This window comes from Scyliorhinus canicula, chromosome 7 (assembly GCF_902713615.1).
Source record: "Scyliorhinus canicula chromosome 7, sScyCan1.1, whole genome shotgun sequence".
Lineage (NCBI taxonomy): Eukaryota > Metazoa > Chordata > Chondrichthyes > Carcharhiniformes > Scyliorhinidae > Scyliorhinus > Scyliorhinus canicula.
The window spans coordinates 23,759,920-23,776,240 of NC_052152.1; the positions used below are offsets into that span (position 1 = coordinate 23,759,920).

Sequence of the window (16,321 nt, forward strand, 5' to 3'; positions counted from 1 at the left end):
TACTCACAGAATCATACCTTAGAGACAATGTCCCAGACCGAGGATAGACTGGCAGGATAGACCCAGCAGAGGTGGCGGCACAGTGGTATACAGTTGGGAAGGAGTCGCCCTGGGCGTCCTCAACGTCAACTCTGGATCACATTAAGTCTCATGGCTTCAGGTCAGACATGGGCAAGGAAACCTTCTGCTGATTACCACGTAACAGCCACCATAGCTGATGAATCAGTGCTCCTCCATCTTGAACACCACTTGGAGGAAGCACTGAGGGTGGCAAGGGCACAGAATGTACTCTGGGTGGGGGTCCTCAATGTCCATGACCAAGAGTGGCTCGTTTGTACCACCAAAGACTGAGTTGGCCGGGTCCTAAAGGACACAGTTGATTGACTGGGTAAGCAGCAGGTGGTGAGGGAGCCAACAAGAGGGAAAACCATACTTGACTTTATCCTCACCAAGCTGCCTGTTGCAGATGCATCTGTCCATGACAGTATTGGTAGACCGCACAGTCCTTGTGGAGACAAAGTCCCGACTTCACGTCAAGGATACCCTCCATCCTGCTGTGTGGCACTACCACTGTGCTAAATGGGATAGATTTTGAATAGTTCTAGCAACTCAAGACTGGGCATCCAGGAAGCGCTGTGGGCCATCATCAGCAGCAGCATTGTACTCAACTACAATCTGCAACCTCATGGCCGGCATATCCCCCACTCTACCATTACCATCAAGCCAGGGGATCAACCCTGCTTCAGTGAAGAGTACAGGAGAGCATGCCAGGAGCAACATCAGGCATACCGAAAAATGAGGTGTCAACCTGGTGAAGCTACAACACAGGATCACTTGTCTGCCAAACAGCATAAGCAGCAAATAATAGACAGATTCCACAACAAACGTATCAGATCTAAGTTCGGTAGCCCTGTCACATCCAGCCGTGAATGGTGGTGGACAATTAAACAACTCACTGGAGGATGAGACTCTGCAAATATCCCCATCCTCAATGATGGAGGAGCCCAGGCTGAGGCTGAGGCATTTGCAACAATCTTCATCCAAAAGTGCCAAGTGGATGATCCATCTTGGTCTCTTCTGGAGGCCCCCAGCATCACAGATGCCCGTCTTCAGTCAATACAATACACTGCACATGATATCAAGAACCGGCTGTAGGCATTGGATACATGGGCCCTGACAATATTCCGGCAATACAAAGAACAAAACAAAGAACAAAGAAAATTACAGCACAGGAACAGGCCCTTCGGCCCTCCCAGTCTGCACCGATCCAGATCCTTTATCTAAACCTGTCACCTATTTTCCAAGGATCTACTTCCCTCTGTTCCCCGCCCATTCATATATCTGTCCATATGCATCTTAAATGATGCTATCGTGCCCGCCTCTACCACCTCTGGTGGCAAAGCGTTCCAGGCACCCACCACCCTCTGCGTAAAAAACTTCCCACACACATCTCCCTTAAACTTTACCCCTCTCACCATGAAATCGTCACCCCTTGTAATTGACACCCCCACTCTTGGAGAAAGCTTGTTGCTATCCACCCTGTCCATACCTTTCATAATTTTGTAGCCCTCAATCAGGTCCCCCCTCAACCTCCGTCTTTCCAACGAAAACAATCCTAATCTACTCATCCTTTCTTCATAGCTAGCACCCTCCATACCAGGCAACATCCTGGTGAACCTCCTCTGCACCCTCTCTAAAGCATTCACATCCTTCAGGTAATGTGGCGACCAGAATTGCACGCAGTATTCCAAATGTGGCCTAACCAAAGTCCTATACAACTGTAACATGACCTGCCGACTCTTGTACTCAATACCCCGTCCAATGAAGGCAAGCATGCTGTATGCCTTCTTGACCACTCTATTGACCTGTGTTGCCACCTTCTGGGTACAATGGACCTGAACACCCAGATCTCTTTGCACATCAATTTTTCCCAGGACTCTTCCATTGACCGTATAGTCCGCTCTTGAATTAGATCTTCCAAAATGCATCACCCTGCATTTGCCTGGATTGAACTCCATCTGCCATTTCTCTGCTCAACTCTCCAATCTATCTATATTTTGCTGTATTCTCTGACAGTCCTCCTCGCTATCTGCAACTCCACCAATCTTAGTATCATCTGCAAACTTGCTAATCAGACCACCTATACCTTCCTCCAGATCATTTATGTATATCACAAACAACAGTGGTCCGAGCACGGAACCCGGTGGAACACCACTAGTCACCTTTCTCCATTTTGGGACACTCCCCTCCACCACTACTCTCTGTCTCCTGTTGCCCAGCCAGTTCTTTATCCATCTAACTAGTATATCCTGAACCCCATACGACTTCACTTTTTCGATCAACCTGCCATGGGAAACTTTATCAAACGCCTTACTGAAGTCCATGTATATGACATCTACAGCCCTTCCCTCATCAATTAACTTTGTCACTTCCTCAAAGAATTCTATTAGGTTTGTAAGACATGACCTTTCCTGCACAAAACCGTGCTGCCTATCACTGATAAGTCTATTTTCTTCGAAATGTGAATAGATCCTATCCCTCAGTATCTTCTCCAACAGTTTGCCTACCACTGACGTCAAGCTCACAGGTCTATAATTCCCTGGATTATCCCTGCTACCCTTCTTAAACAAAGGGACAACATTAGCAATTCTCCAGTCCTCCGGGACCTCACTCGTGCGCAAGGATGCTGCAAAGATATCTGTTAAGGCCCCAGCTATTTCGTCTCTCGCTTCCCTCAGTAACCTGGGATAGATCCCATCCATTTTCCAGCGTCTTCTACTTTTATTTCTAATATATTTCTAATTCTGCTGCCTGTTAAATCAGAATGCATTTCATCTCTCTTTCAAGAATTTCAAATTAACTGGTCGTTTCCAGAGATTTTCAAACAAATTATTTCAGACCAATTAGTCCATTCAAATCCCAGAAGAATGTTGTTCTTGTGGTGAATGTAATATATAGATGTATATATGTTAATTCACACTGTCCTTGTAAGCGCAGTAGCGCTATCCTACCACTAGGGGGAGTCGCGCCGGGAGCACTCAGGAACTTGTACTGGGCTCCAACCCTTGGCTCCGCCCACGACTCCTCCCACTAGTGGAGCTGTATAAATACCCTTGTCCAGAGTCAGCCTGAGTTCACTACGAGTTCATCAACGGGTTACAGGCTGGCTCTGAAGTAAGTCGATTAAAGCCTAGATTCAGATCGGAAACACGTGTCTGGTGAATTGATGGTTCCATCAATTCTGATACAGGATTTTGAACAGCCTGCCAAATAAAGAACATTTACGCAACCAGTTTTCAATCCTGATAATGTCCATTGTTATAACCCACAAGTATCTTATGGAGTGGGAACAATTAACTTCCCTGTGAATCTTACAGAATATGAACCACGTCTTTAAGGGGACAGGGAACCTCAAATCGATGTCTAGTTGTGAGGGCAGCACGGTGGTGCAGTGGTTAGCACTGCTGCCTCACGGCTTCGAGGTCCCAGGTTCTATCCCGGTCCTGGGTCACTACTCGTGTGGAGTTTGCACATTCTCCCCGTGTTTGCGAGGGCTTCGCCCCCATAACCCAGAGATGTGCAGGCTAGGTGGATTAGCCACGCTAAATAGCCCCTTAATTGGAAAAAATTAATTGGGCACTGTAAAGTTATTTTTTTTAAATTCTAGTTATATGATATAGAAAGGTGGCCAGTGAGACACTGGCAAGGCAGACCCAGTTGGGGACTACTGTGTGATGTATATATTAGTTATTGTAAATAAACTAATTTTCATTGAACTACTCAGTATGGACATCTTTGTGGCCATCTTAGTGGTTGCAGTGTGTGTGTGGTAAGTGGAGCGCTTAAAAACAGCTCCAGTTGCCAGGTTCTTTGCACTAACTCCAGCCCAGTGGTTAGGATTGCGCGAAGTATGCGCCAGCAGAGAGTTGTCCCATTAGCATTGTTTCCCGAATTGCTGAATTGCTTCCCGAATAGCGCCCTCCACGGAAACATAAACCGCACGCAATCCAGTCCAGGTGTCAACATCTCCCAAATGGAGAATTTCGTCCATTTATTTGTTTTACAGTTTCATAATGTCAACTTGGATTGGTCATGTAATGTACTCAACTTTGGCATAAGATATTGTAAACTTAGTGAAATTGTAAGTGGATTTATAATTTTAAAGCAAAGAATTGCATATTTACTTCTTTTGGTCAAAAGCTGCTCATATAAGCAGGAATTTTTAAATTTGAGGAAAGAGACTATGAAGAGAATATAAACAAGATAAAGCTCAGCTGTACGTGACCTGAGGCAAATAGGATAAAATATTTTAAGAGGAAAGTAGATAAGTACAAAAGGAGGAAAAGAATAGAAGGATGCTATTAAAGGCAGGTGAAACTGGGTGGGAGAATGCTTGGAACATGAAAACCAGGGGAACTGAGAGGCCTGTTTCTATCAAATGTACTCCATATAATTAGATATGATTTCATACAATATTTCTGACCCAAATAACTTGTTACTTGATTAATTCATAAAAAAATGTTGTCCACCTATATTCTGCCTTACATAAATGTTGCCAAGCTTTTCCCAGCACTCCTCTCTTGCATGAGTGCCAATTTGGAGGGGGTAATATCAGTCCTGTTGTCTTCTTGCAAACAGAGGATTTCTGTTTTTACGTGAGCTGTGCCAATTGCTCTGAAAGTGTATCTGAGAATCCTGCTCCTGAATAGCTCAGTTTCCAATCTATCCTTTGGTGGCTCTCTTGCACAGTTTGTGATGAGGTAACAGGGGTTGATGAGAGTAATGTGGCTGATGTGTGTACATGGACTTCCAAAAGGCTATTGATAAAGTGCCACATAATAAGCTTGTCAGTAAACTTGAGGCTGACGAAATAAAAGCAACATGAATTCAAGGTTGTCTGAGTGACAGGAAACTGAGAGTAACAATCGGTTTTTTGAACTGGAGGATGGGTGTGTTGTGGAGTTCCCCAGGATCAGCGGTAGGGCCTTGTTTTCCTTGATGCATTTGCAGATGACAGGGACCTGGGTTAGATTCCGATCTTGGGTCACTGCCTGTGCGGAGTGTGCACGTTCTTCCGTGACTGCGTGGGTTTCCTCTGGGTGCTCCGATATCCTCCCACAGTCCAAAGATGTGCAGGTTAGGTGGATTGGCCACGTTGAATTGCCTCTTAGTGTCCAAAAGTTAGGTGGGGTTACGGGGATAGGGGTTAGGGTGCGCTTTCGGAGGGTAGGTGCATACTCGATGGGCCGAACGGTCTTCTTCTGCACTGTTGGGATTCTATGACACGAGTCTCCAAAGTCTTTTTTTTAAAACAAAAGTTATCTAGCTTACCATAGGTTACAGCTTAAATGGGTTTGTTGGTTAATATTTTGCCTAAGCCTTCACAAAGCTACTATTTTATTGTTTGAATAAAACAGTGAGCCATTTTATGTTTCAGATCTTTGGTCACTTGTTTTCCTCTTCTTAAATGGTGCTTAGTTCTGGAAACATAGTTACATCAAACAGTAAATGTTACTGTTGCTTGTTTCTGCAACTGAGATTTATTTTGTGGTGAATGAGGGGGTAACAGTAAGAGCATAGGGCAGGATTCTCTGATTCTGAGGCTAAGAGGTTTTACGACGGCTTCAACAGGTCTCCAGGAGCAGCGATCCTGCGCCCTACAGGGGTGCAGCATGGCACTGGAGTGACTCACACAGCTCCAGCTGCTAATACCGGCGTCAAACGGGCGCCATTGATCTGTGCATGCGCACTGCGGCCGGCAGAAATTTGCGCATGCACGTTACAGCGCGTACTCGTGCATGCTCGCTAGTTGCCTTCTCCGCGCCAGCCCCGACGCAACATAGCGGAGAGCTACAGGGGGCCGGCGCAGAGGAAAATAGGCCCCCACCAGGAGAAGCTGGTCTGCCAATCGGTAGGCCTCGATCGCGGGCCAGGCCACAGTGGAGACCCCCCCTGGGGTTGTTACCCCCCTACCCCCCACCAGCCGCCCCCCGCAGGATGAACGCCGAGGACCCGCCGGGTAGGACGACACGTGAATGGCGCCGGCAGGACTCGGCCTATCTCAGCGGCCACTTGGCCCAGCGCACGCGGATAATCGCTGGGGGGGGGGGGGGGTTGGTGCTGCGTAGAGTGCGCCGGCTCCAATAGCGCCAATTCTCCAGTCACCGGAGAATCGGTGGACCGGCGTCAGAGCGGCATCGTGTGAATAGCGCCCCCCCCCCCAGCGATTCTCTGACCTAGCCCGGGGTCAGAGAATCCCACCCATAGGATTAAACCCACAGTGCTGCAGCATTAAGGTACTGGAATAAGCAGGAACAGGTGTTTAAGGGCCACTCAGTTATTATTTAGATTGATTCCAAATGGTACCAAAAAGAGAAGGGCCAGGTGCTGGAGAATGGCTGCATTCACTGACCAGATTTTTTGGTATTTTCCGGAGTTTCGACTCCAATTGGAGATTCGTTACTCAAATACCCGGGTCAACTTGACCCAATTCTCCCTCGCACCACTTCCACAAATATCTTTCTTTTAGTTCAAAGGAAGTAAGTGAGGGAAAATAATTAAAAGTCTCTGCTGGGTTAGGATCAGATGTGACAAGAACTGTGCTGGTTACCGAGTAGAATAAGGAATCTGTCCAATATCTCCCATAACCCACTATTGCAAATATAGCGAACACCTGACCTGAATTGTAAACATGAAATAGCTCAGTAACTTCAGCTTGAACTACCTTGCCGTTCTAAACCAGAGGTTTGAAACTCAGAGGTTTAACGTTGTGTGCACTGACCATATATTATTTTTGATTTGACCTTAGTTTACGTCTGATATGATCACTGAGTGTTATGAATCCACAGATCTCATTGTCTTCCTTGCCCAATGTTTTTCTTACTTTGATATTTCCATCATCCCACCTCGGACTGGAATGTTTTAGACTTCTTGAGGTGCCGTGTGATTTGCTGCTAAACTCTCGAGACTAAAAAAATACAGGGGCGGGACTCTCCGACCCCCGCTGGGTCGGAGAATCGCCGGGGGCCGGTGTCAATCCCGCCCCCGCCGTGTCCCGAGTTCTCCGGTACCGGAGATTCGGTGGGGATGGGAATCACGCCGCGCCGGTCGGCGTGCCCCCCCTCACCCCGGGCGATTCTCCGGTTCACGATGGGCCTAAGTCCCGCCGCTGTCATGCTTCTCCCGCCGGCGTGGATCAAACCACCTACCTTACCGGCGGGAGCAGGCGGCGCTGGTGGGCTCCGGGGTCCTTGGGGGGGGGCGCAGGCGATCTGGCCCCGGGGGGTGCCCCCACGGTGGCCTGGCCCACGATCGAGGCCCACCAATCGGTGGGCGGGCCTGTGCCGTGGGGGCTCTCTTTTCCTTCAGCCTTCGCTATAGTCTTCACCATGGCGCAGGTGGAAGTGACCCCCTCTCCTGCGCATGCGTGGGGATGACGTCAGCAACCGCTGACGCTTCGGTGCATGCGCGGACTTCCGCCGGCTGGCGAAGTCCCTTCGGCCCCGGCTGGCGTGGCTCTAAAGGCCTTCCACGCCAGCCGGCGGAGTGGGAACCACTCCGGCGCGGGCCTAGCCCCTCAATGTTAGGGCTTGGCCCTTAAAGGTGCGCCTTTGGGGCGGCCCGACACCGGAGTTGTTCACGCCACTCCATCATGCCGGGACCCCCTGGCCTGCCGGGTAGGGGAGAATCCCGGCCCAGGTTTAATTACTGACCTGGACTAAACAGAAGTGTGGCTGTAGAACATAGAACAGTACAGCACAGAACAGGCCCTTCGGCCCTCGATGTTGTGCCGAGCAATGATCACCCTACTCAAACCCACGTATCCACCCTATACCCGTAACCCAACAATCCCCCCATTAACCTTACACTACGGGCAATTTAGCATGGCCAATCCACCTAACCCGCACATCTTTGGACTGTGGGAGGAAACCGGAGCACCCGGGGGAAACCCACGCACACACGGGGAGGATGTGCAGACTCCACACAGACAGTGACCCAGCCGGGAATCGAACCTGGGACCCTGGAGCTGTGAAGCATTTATGCTAACCACCATGCTACCGTGCTGCCCCTGTACGTACACATCAAGGAGGTAGCTGATCACCACCTTCTGAAGGGCAAATAGGGATGGGCAATAAATGCTAACCTAGCCACCCCAAGTATGAATTAAACAAAAAAAACTGGTCTCAACCAAGGCAGTGGTTGGAATGCTGGACCAGAGATAAGAAAACAAAATCAAATGGGTTCCAATGTTAAACAGAGTTTAAAAAAATCCAAAACCAGAGTGCAGAGAAAATCGGAAAGCTACAAGAAAGGAAGATTAGCAAAGCTGAGAGGAAGAATGTCGAAGCATATACTGCTTTAGAAAGGTATTTCACAGTGATGTCAGTCAAAGTATGTTAAGGAAGGATAAACGCTCGTTTCGGAGAATGAGGGAAGGGCTTAAGAAATGACCTCACTTTTCACAGGGAGATGGATATTGGAATTGCAGAATTGGTAGCAGAGGTTATTCAAAGGGGTATGTTATTAAAGGAATCACTGGCACTTATGGGAGACCAATCATTCATATTGATATCTAAGAATAAGTGTGTCTGGGAAAGGAAAATCATTCTGGGAGAAATCTGACATCCCTCTTCACGAAAAGATCCAGAGACTTTGCCCATCTGAAAAGCCTGAGGGCCGATGTAGTCTTCCTCAAAGAGACATACCTGAGGGAGAAGGACCAACTGAGGGTAAGAAAAGCTGAATAGGACAGATGTACCACGAGTGTTACAGGGTGAGGGCTGGAGGGTTGGCCAGACTATTTAATAAGAGGACGACCTTTACGATTTTTAAAAATTTTTTTTAAAATAAATTTAGAGTACCCAATTATTTTTTCCAATTAAGGGGCAATTTAGCGTAGCCAATCCACCTATCCTGCACATCTTTGGGTTGTGGGGGTGAAACCCACGCAGACACGGGGAGAATGTGCAAACTCCTCACGGACAGTGACTCAGGGCCGGGATTCGAACCCGGGTCCTCAGCGCCGTAGGCAGCAATGCTAACCACTGTGCCACCATGCCGCCCGGACGACCTTTACGATGGCGACTATGGTGACAGACCCAGGTGCACATTATGTCATGGTCAGCGGTATCCTGTGAAAGCGTATGCCCTGAACTGGGATGATACAAACTTTGTCAAAAAGATCATGGCAGCAATTCCAGACCTAGACTCATCATGGGGGAGGACTTCAGCTGTGTACAGGACCCATGGACGGACAAATTCAGCCCAAAATTGGGAAACAGTTGGCTATGGCAAGGGAACTAAAAGCCTTTATGGAGCAGATGGGGTGGGGGTGGACCCGTGGAGTTCACATACTCAAGGGAGAAGGAGTTCTTCTTCTTCTCCCATGTCCACAAGGTATATTCCCGCATCAACTTCTTTGCAGGGGCTAAATCAGTGCTTCCAAGGGTAGTAGGAGTGGAATACTTCCCAATAGTAATCTCTGACCAAACTCCACACCATGTTGATGTGAGGTTGGAGACGGGCCCAGCCCAATGTCCCCATGGAGGCCGAATACAGCCCTCCTCACCGACAAGGTGCTCTGTGAAAGAATATCAGAAGCCATCGATGGATATGTAACCTGCAACCAAATGGGCAGGTCACACCCTCCACATTCTGGGAGGCACTGAAGGCAGTGGTAAAGGGGTAGATAATAGCGTACAGGGCATGCAACAACAGAAAGGAGAGGGTGGCTAGGCAAGGGTTGGAGGTTGACTGGTGGTATTCCATGACCCCGACCATGGAACTATTGGCAGAGAGGAAAAAAATTACAAATGGAATTTGACCTGTTCTCCACTGTGAAAGTAGTTCACCAACTCTGCCAGTCACTGGGGACCGAGAACTTCTATGAACATGGAGACTAGGCTAGCCGCCTGCTGGCCCACCAGCTAAGGAAGCAAGCAGCCATGAGGGAAATCGCGCAAGTGAAAGATATGAATGACAGGCTAGTCACGGAGCCGGGCAAGATCAATGAGGCCTTTGTGTCCTACTATCGGGAGCTGTCCATCTCCGAGCCCCTGGAGGGGGACTCAAAGATGAGGCAGTTTCTCGACAGACTGGACATACCAGTTGTGGCGGAGGAATGGAAGCAGGGACTGGAAGCACTGCTAAAACTGGGGTAAGTCATGGAGAGCATTAACTCCATGCAGGTGGGGAAGGCACAGGTTCCAGACATATTCTCGGTAGACTTCTACAAAGGATTTGTGGCAGCACTGGTCGCGCACCAGTGGGAGATGCTCAATGACTCACTATCAAGGGGGACCCTGCTGCCCACTTTGGCGCAGGCCTCGATATCATTGATCCCTGAGAAAGACAAAGACCCGATGGAGTGTGGCTCATACATACCCATTTCACTCCTGAATACTGTAGCCAAAGTCTTGGCGAAAGCCCTGGAGAGGTGATTTGGAGAGCTGCGTGCTGGAGGTAGTCATGGAAGATCAGATGGGTTTTATCAAGGGCAGACAACTAATGGTGAACATCAGACGCCTGCTGAACATGTTCATGATCCCATGCAGTAAGGAGAACCAGAAGTGATCATCTCCCTGGACGCAAAGAAGTCCTTTGACAGAGTCAAATGGAGGTACCTCATAGAGGTATTGGAATGATTGGGTTTGGGCCAGGGTTCACCTTGTGGTGAAACTAATGTACAGCGCTCCCATGGCAAGCGTATGGATGAATACCACCAGCTCTGGGTACTTCCGATTGCAGAGACATGAAACAGGGATGCTCCTTATCCATGCCATATTTGCCCTGGCAACTGAGCCACTGGCCATAGCTCTCAGATCAGCATCCGGAAAGTAGACTGGGAGCATAGAGTCTCACTCTATGCAGATTACCTACTCCTCTACGTCTCATACCCCCTAGACAGCATGGGAGGAGTAATGGAACTCCTAGGGAAGTTTGGAGCCTTCTCAGGTTACAAATGCAACCTGAGCAAGAGCGAGATATTCCCAGAGAACCCGCGGGGGGAGGGGGTGGGGGCGGAGAATCAGAGCTGGGAAACTTGCCGTTCAAGCTGGCCCAAGCCAAATTCCGACACCTGGGGATCCAATTAGCCCACGGATCCACAAATGGAACCTGTCAAGTCTGATGGAGAAGATAAAGAGAGACTTACAGAGGTGGGACTCGCTTCTGCTCTCCCTGGTGGGAGGGTGCAGACGATCAAGATGAACGTGCTTCCCAGATTCCTCTTCCTATTAAGATTCCTCCCAAACTTCTTCCCCAAGGCTTTCTTCACTAAACTAATCAAATCAATCATGGTGTTTGAGTGTGTGTGTGGAGGGGGGTAGAGCTCTAGAATCCACTAGGAAGGAGAAACATAAGAGGCCTGGCCCTTCCAAAGCTCCAATTCTGTCAATGGTCAGCAATCGCAGAGAGAGTGCAGGGCTGGGTCAGAGAGCTGGGAGCGGAATGGCTAAAGACGGAGGAGAGTTCCTGCACAGGAACATCCCCTTGGGCACTGGCCATGGCCCCACTCCCAATCCCCCCATTCCCCCCAGCCAAATACTCAAGGAGCCAGATGTGGTGGCTATGCTGAGAACGTGGCACTAGCTCAGGCATCACGTTGGACTGAGAGAAATGTCTGCCATGGCCCCCATCTGCAAGAACCATAAATTCTTCCCCCCCCCCCACCACATCCCGGCGACACTAGATGTCACCTTTAAACGGTAGATACACGACAAAGGGACGCTGATGGTAGGGGACGTATGCATTGATGGCAGGTTAGCGACCCTGGGAGAATTGACGGACAAACTTCAGCTCTCAAAAGGAAACGAGTTGCGATACATATTGCGAAGGAGCTTTCACCAAAAGTAGACAACAACATTCCCCAGCTACCAGGATACTCTCTATCAGACAGACTCCTGACTGTGGGCAAACTAGGAGGCAGCAACTGCACTGACATGTACGGATGACTACTGGAAGAAGTACGGCCACCACTGGATGAGAAGCGGGTGAATGGGCGGAAGAGCTAGGCATAGAGATAGGGGGAGGAATCTGGAGCGAAGCACTGCTTAGGGCGAGCTCCACCTCCTCATGCGCAGGGTTGAGCCTAACTCAGCTGAAAGTAATGCACAGGGTTCACTTGACGAGAAGACGCATGAGTGGGTTCTTTCCGGAGGTGGAGGATAAATGTGAACAGTGTCAAGGAGGCCTGGCCCCAGAGTGATCGGGTACTGGACCGCCTTCTTTCAGTCCATGTCCAGGCTTGTGGGTGTAGAGGGTGGAGCCGTGCCCACGAGTGTCGGTCTTCTGGGTCTTGGAACAGCCTGAATTGTCCTTGGGGAGAGGGGCCAATGCCCTAGCCTTTACCTCCCTGATGGTCGGCCAGAGATTCCTGCTCGGCTGGATATATAAGAACAATTTTTAAAATCTATTATTAGAGAATGAATGAATATACGTAGTAATTATTTTTCAAGTTCCAGGTTTAGTTGTAGTTGCCATCCTACTTGACCAGAGAATGATGAATGACTTGGACAGAGAGCTGGGAAACTTGAAAAGAGAAAGGTATTTATTTTGTTGAACTATGCTGCAAAGGCAGATGAACCATAATCTCAAAGAGAAAGATAGAATCCCTACAGTGCAGAAGGAGGCCATTCAGTCCATTGAGTCTGCATCAACACCCCAAAAGAGCTCACTACCTCGGCGCATTCCCCTGTCCCATCTAACCTGCACACCTTGGGACACGAAAGGGCAATTTATCATGGCCAATCCACCTATCCTGCACATCTTTGGACTGTGGGAGGAAACCGGAGCATCCGGAAGAAACCCATGCTGACACGGGAGAATGTGCAAGGTCACCCAAGGTGGGAATTAAACCTGGGTCCTTGGTAATGTGAGGCAGCAATGCTAACTACTATGCCACCCTTAGGCTACTATAGTAGATGGAATGCTTCTTTTGGGTTCTATCAGCAGTTGCTTTCTTTCATTTCATGCTTTTACTTGAATACATATTTGTTTCAACTATGAATGCTGCTGATACAATGGAATTACAGAGGTTGGCAGTGGAGGGAATTATTACTAGTCGGCATCAATAGTACAGCAAACAGTATCAGTGGTTGCCATTTCATGTTCTTGGACTGGATTTCCCATTATTGAGACTATGTCCCCACGCCAGCGTCAGAACGATGGGGTTTTACTCCTGAAAATCCTGGATTAAAGAGACACGAATTCCCAGCCCTGCAGGGGGCCAGCAGGGACCCGGAGTAAATCTCGCAGCTTTTGCTGCAGATACGGGCCCCCGCACTTCTGGGTCAGAGGCCACGCATGGGCATGGTGGCGGCCTCCAACGGCTGTGCCATGCTCCGTGGCGGACTCAGACTGCGGAGCTGGGACCGAAAAAGGCACCCCTGATCGGCTGCGCGCCCAGCGCCGGCCCTAGGGTTGCTGGCGCCCCGGGCAAGCTGAACTTCGGCGCCCTTCGGGTGGGCGGGGCCGGGGGATGGGGGGGGCGGGGCCGGGGGGGTCGGGGCCGGGGGATAGGGGGGGCGGGGTCGGGGGGGGGCGGAGTCGGGGGGGTCGGGGCGGGTCCGGGGGGGGGGGTGCGGGGGGGCGGGGGGGTGGGGCCGAGGGGGAGCGGGGGCGGGGGAGAGGCGGCCGAGACGGGGGGCCGAGGCGGGGGGGGCGGGGGGGGGGCCGAGGCGGGGGGGCTGGGGGGGGGCCGAGGCAGGGGGCGCGGGGGGGGGGCCGAGGCGGGGGGGGGGGCGGACGGAGGGGGGGGGGCGGCCGGAGGGGGGGAGCGGAGAGGGCCGCCCTGGGGGAGGGCGGCCACCGCGCATGTGCTGGTTGGCACCGGCCCAACTGCGCATGCGCGGGACCCGAGTCTCTGCCGCCCCCTAGCACATGGCGCCCCGGGCGACTGCCCGAGTTGCCGGTGCCTTGGGCCGGCCCTGTGCGCGCCCGACCCTCAAACCCCGCACAATCATTCTCCGACCACCTCTCAGCCCCCACCAGCCTCCAATCGGTCCACCCCCGACCAGGGCGGCCGCGGGCTGAGTTCCACGGTGTCGGGAACTCGGCCGGTCGGGGGCAGAAGATGTCGGAGCGGGCCTGTGGCAATGGCGCCTGGCATTGCGGCGTACTCCCCGGTGATGCTTCTTTGCGGTGCCCGGAGAATCGCCGAACTGGCGCCGGTCCCGATTACGGCGTCAAATTGGATTCTCCGCCCCAGCGCCGGCTGCGATTTCAGCGTCGGGGTGCGGAGAATCCAGCCCCTTATTTCTGGAATCAGTAACATGTCTAAATGAGTACCCTTAACTGATGGCATCAGAATCAAAGGAACAGTATTCAGAACTGGACAAGAAAAAGATTAAAATAAAAGCAAAATACTGCAGATGCTGACAATCCGAAATAAAAACAGAAAGTGCTGGAAAAACCTAGCAGGACTGGCAGCATCTGTAGAGAGAGAAACAAAGTTAAAACATATTTTGAGTCCATTATGACTCTTCTTTGGAAAAAGATTCAGGCGAGATTGCCAATTCCTAAAGTGTTAGTTCAAAGATAAGTGAACATTAATTAAAATCGGCTGGTTGAGATACTTATTTTGTTCCTCTGGATATTGTTCGGACAAAACGCTTTGCGATCGGTTTTCATTCCTTTTCTCCTTCTTTCTGCCCAATTAGCCCTCTTTGGGAACATGGGAATCTGTAGGTCATTTAGCTCCTTGAGCTATCTCCAACATGGTCCACATCTCAACTCATTTACCCGCATTTACCCAATGCTCCTTGATACCTTTACCCAACAAAAATCTACCCACCTTAGTCTTAAAAACTGCAACTATCCCAACACCTACGTCCTTTTGGAGCAAAGATTCTCGATTTTCTACTGGACTATGTGTGGAAAAAAATGCTTCCTGATTTGTCTCGTAAATGGCATTGCTTGAATTATTCAGAAGAGCAGAATGCTGCTCGACGTGTCAATTACAGGGGATTGAATGTTTTTCCCATTCTCAACCATCTCGGTCAGTGTGTTCAGCACTCCCAGCTCAGGTGAATTTCCTTGTTGGCCCAGCTCCAACAATGTTTGTCGGTTTCCCCGACTTACCTCCTTTTCGTTGACAAGCACACACAAAAAACAAATTGACAAGGCATTGGGGAAGAGAAGTAAGTTTGCAGGCTCATACACACCATTCGCAGAAAGTAAAATGGCCAATTTGCTACAAGGTCTTGGGTAGTATGGACCTCATATCAGTGCGTCACGACTATTCCAAATCTAATTACTATATAGATGTCGGGTGAAAGGAGACCTTGTTCTCTCAATCTGGGCTGGATTTGGATTTAGGGCACACTCCAACGTGTGGTATGTCTGGTTATGTCAGCCAAATTTTGCTTTGTCATACAGTTTGTTTTTAACTGCGGAGACCTGTGGAGGGGCTGGTTTAGCTCACTCGGCTAAATCGCTGGCTTTTAAAGCAGGCCAGCAGCACGGTTCGATTCCCGTACCAGCCTCCCCGGACAGGCGCCAGAATGTGGCGACTAGGGGCTTTTCACAGTAACTTCATTGAAGCCTACTTGTGACAATAAGCGATTTTCATTTTTCATTTCATTTCTTCCTTAAAAAAATGTAATTAATTTTTCTCATGCTTGAAATACAAAGGCACGCGATCTGTGTGTATCCGTGAAAGGATAGATTAACGTTTATATAATGGCCAGAATTCTCGGATTGCTGTCATTCGCTTTTGTCACTGGTGGCGCACCCCTGCCCACGGGTTTCCCGTGGGATAGGGTGGTTCCAATGGGAAATCCCATTGACAAGCAGCGGGAAGCAGCGAATGGCGCTTCACCGAGAAATACGCTGCTGGGGGTCTGGAGAACCCAGCCCAACGTCGTATTGTGCCTTTCATAGAAGTCCCAAAACACTTCACTGATGAATTACTTTGAAAAACAATGGCGGCTAACTATGGAAACGCAGTGATCGGTTGCCACATTGCAAACTCCTTACAAAGAACAAAGAGTAGGTAATCTGGGCTAGAGGGAAATTCCTGACCAGACCGCAAGGAGAGGCTTCTGCTCTGCGTTGAGTAGCACCACAAGATCTTCCTGTCTGAATCAATCTTTCATTACTGTCACACTCACAGGACAGCAGATCTGACAAAACAGCAGTCACTTGGCATTCTGCTGGATCAACACACACTCAAAGTCAAAACGCCAAGGTAAGGCGGCTACTGACTGAGGTCATGTAATTTGCCGAGCAAGACCCCCTGAAGGAAGGTAATAAACATTTTAGATGGTGCACTGTGAAAGAGAACCTGCTAAATTTCAAGATGGTGAATCAAAGTTCACCAAGT

At 49.8% G+C, this 16,321-nt stretch overlaps 1 protein-coding gene across 1 annotated transcript in view; it reads right to left on the reverse strand.

The window, feature by feature from the left end:
• Positions 1 to 16,321, reverse strand: part of sim2 (SIM bHLH transcription factor 2) — a 178,602-nt gene that overhangs the window by 83,995 nt on the left and 78,286 nt on the right. The window lies entirely within an intron of this gene.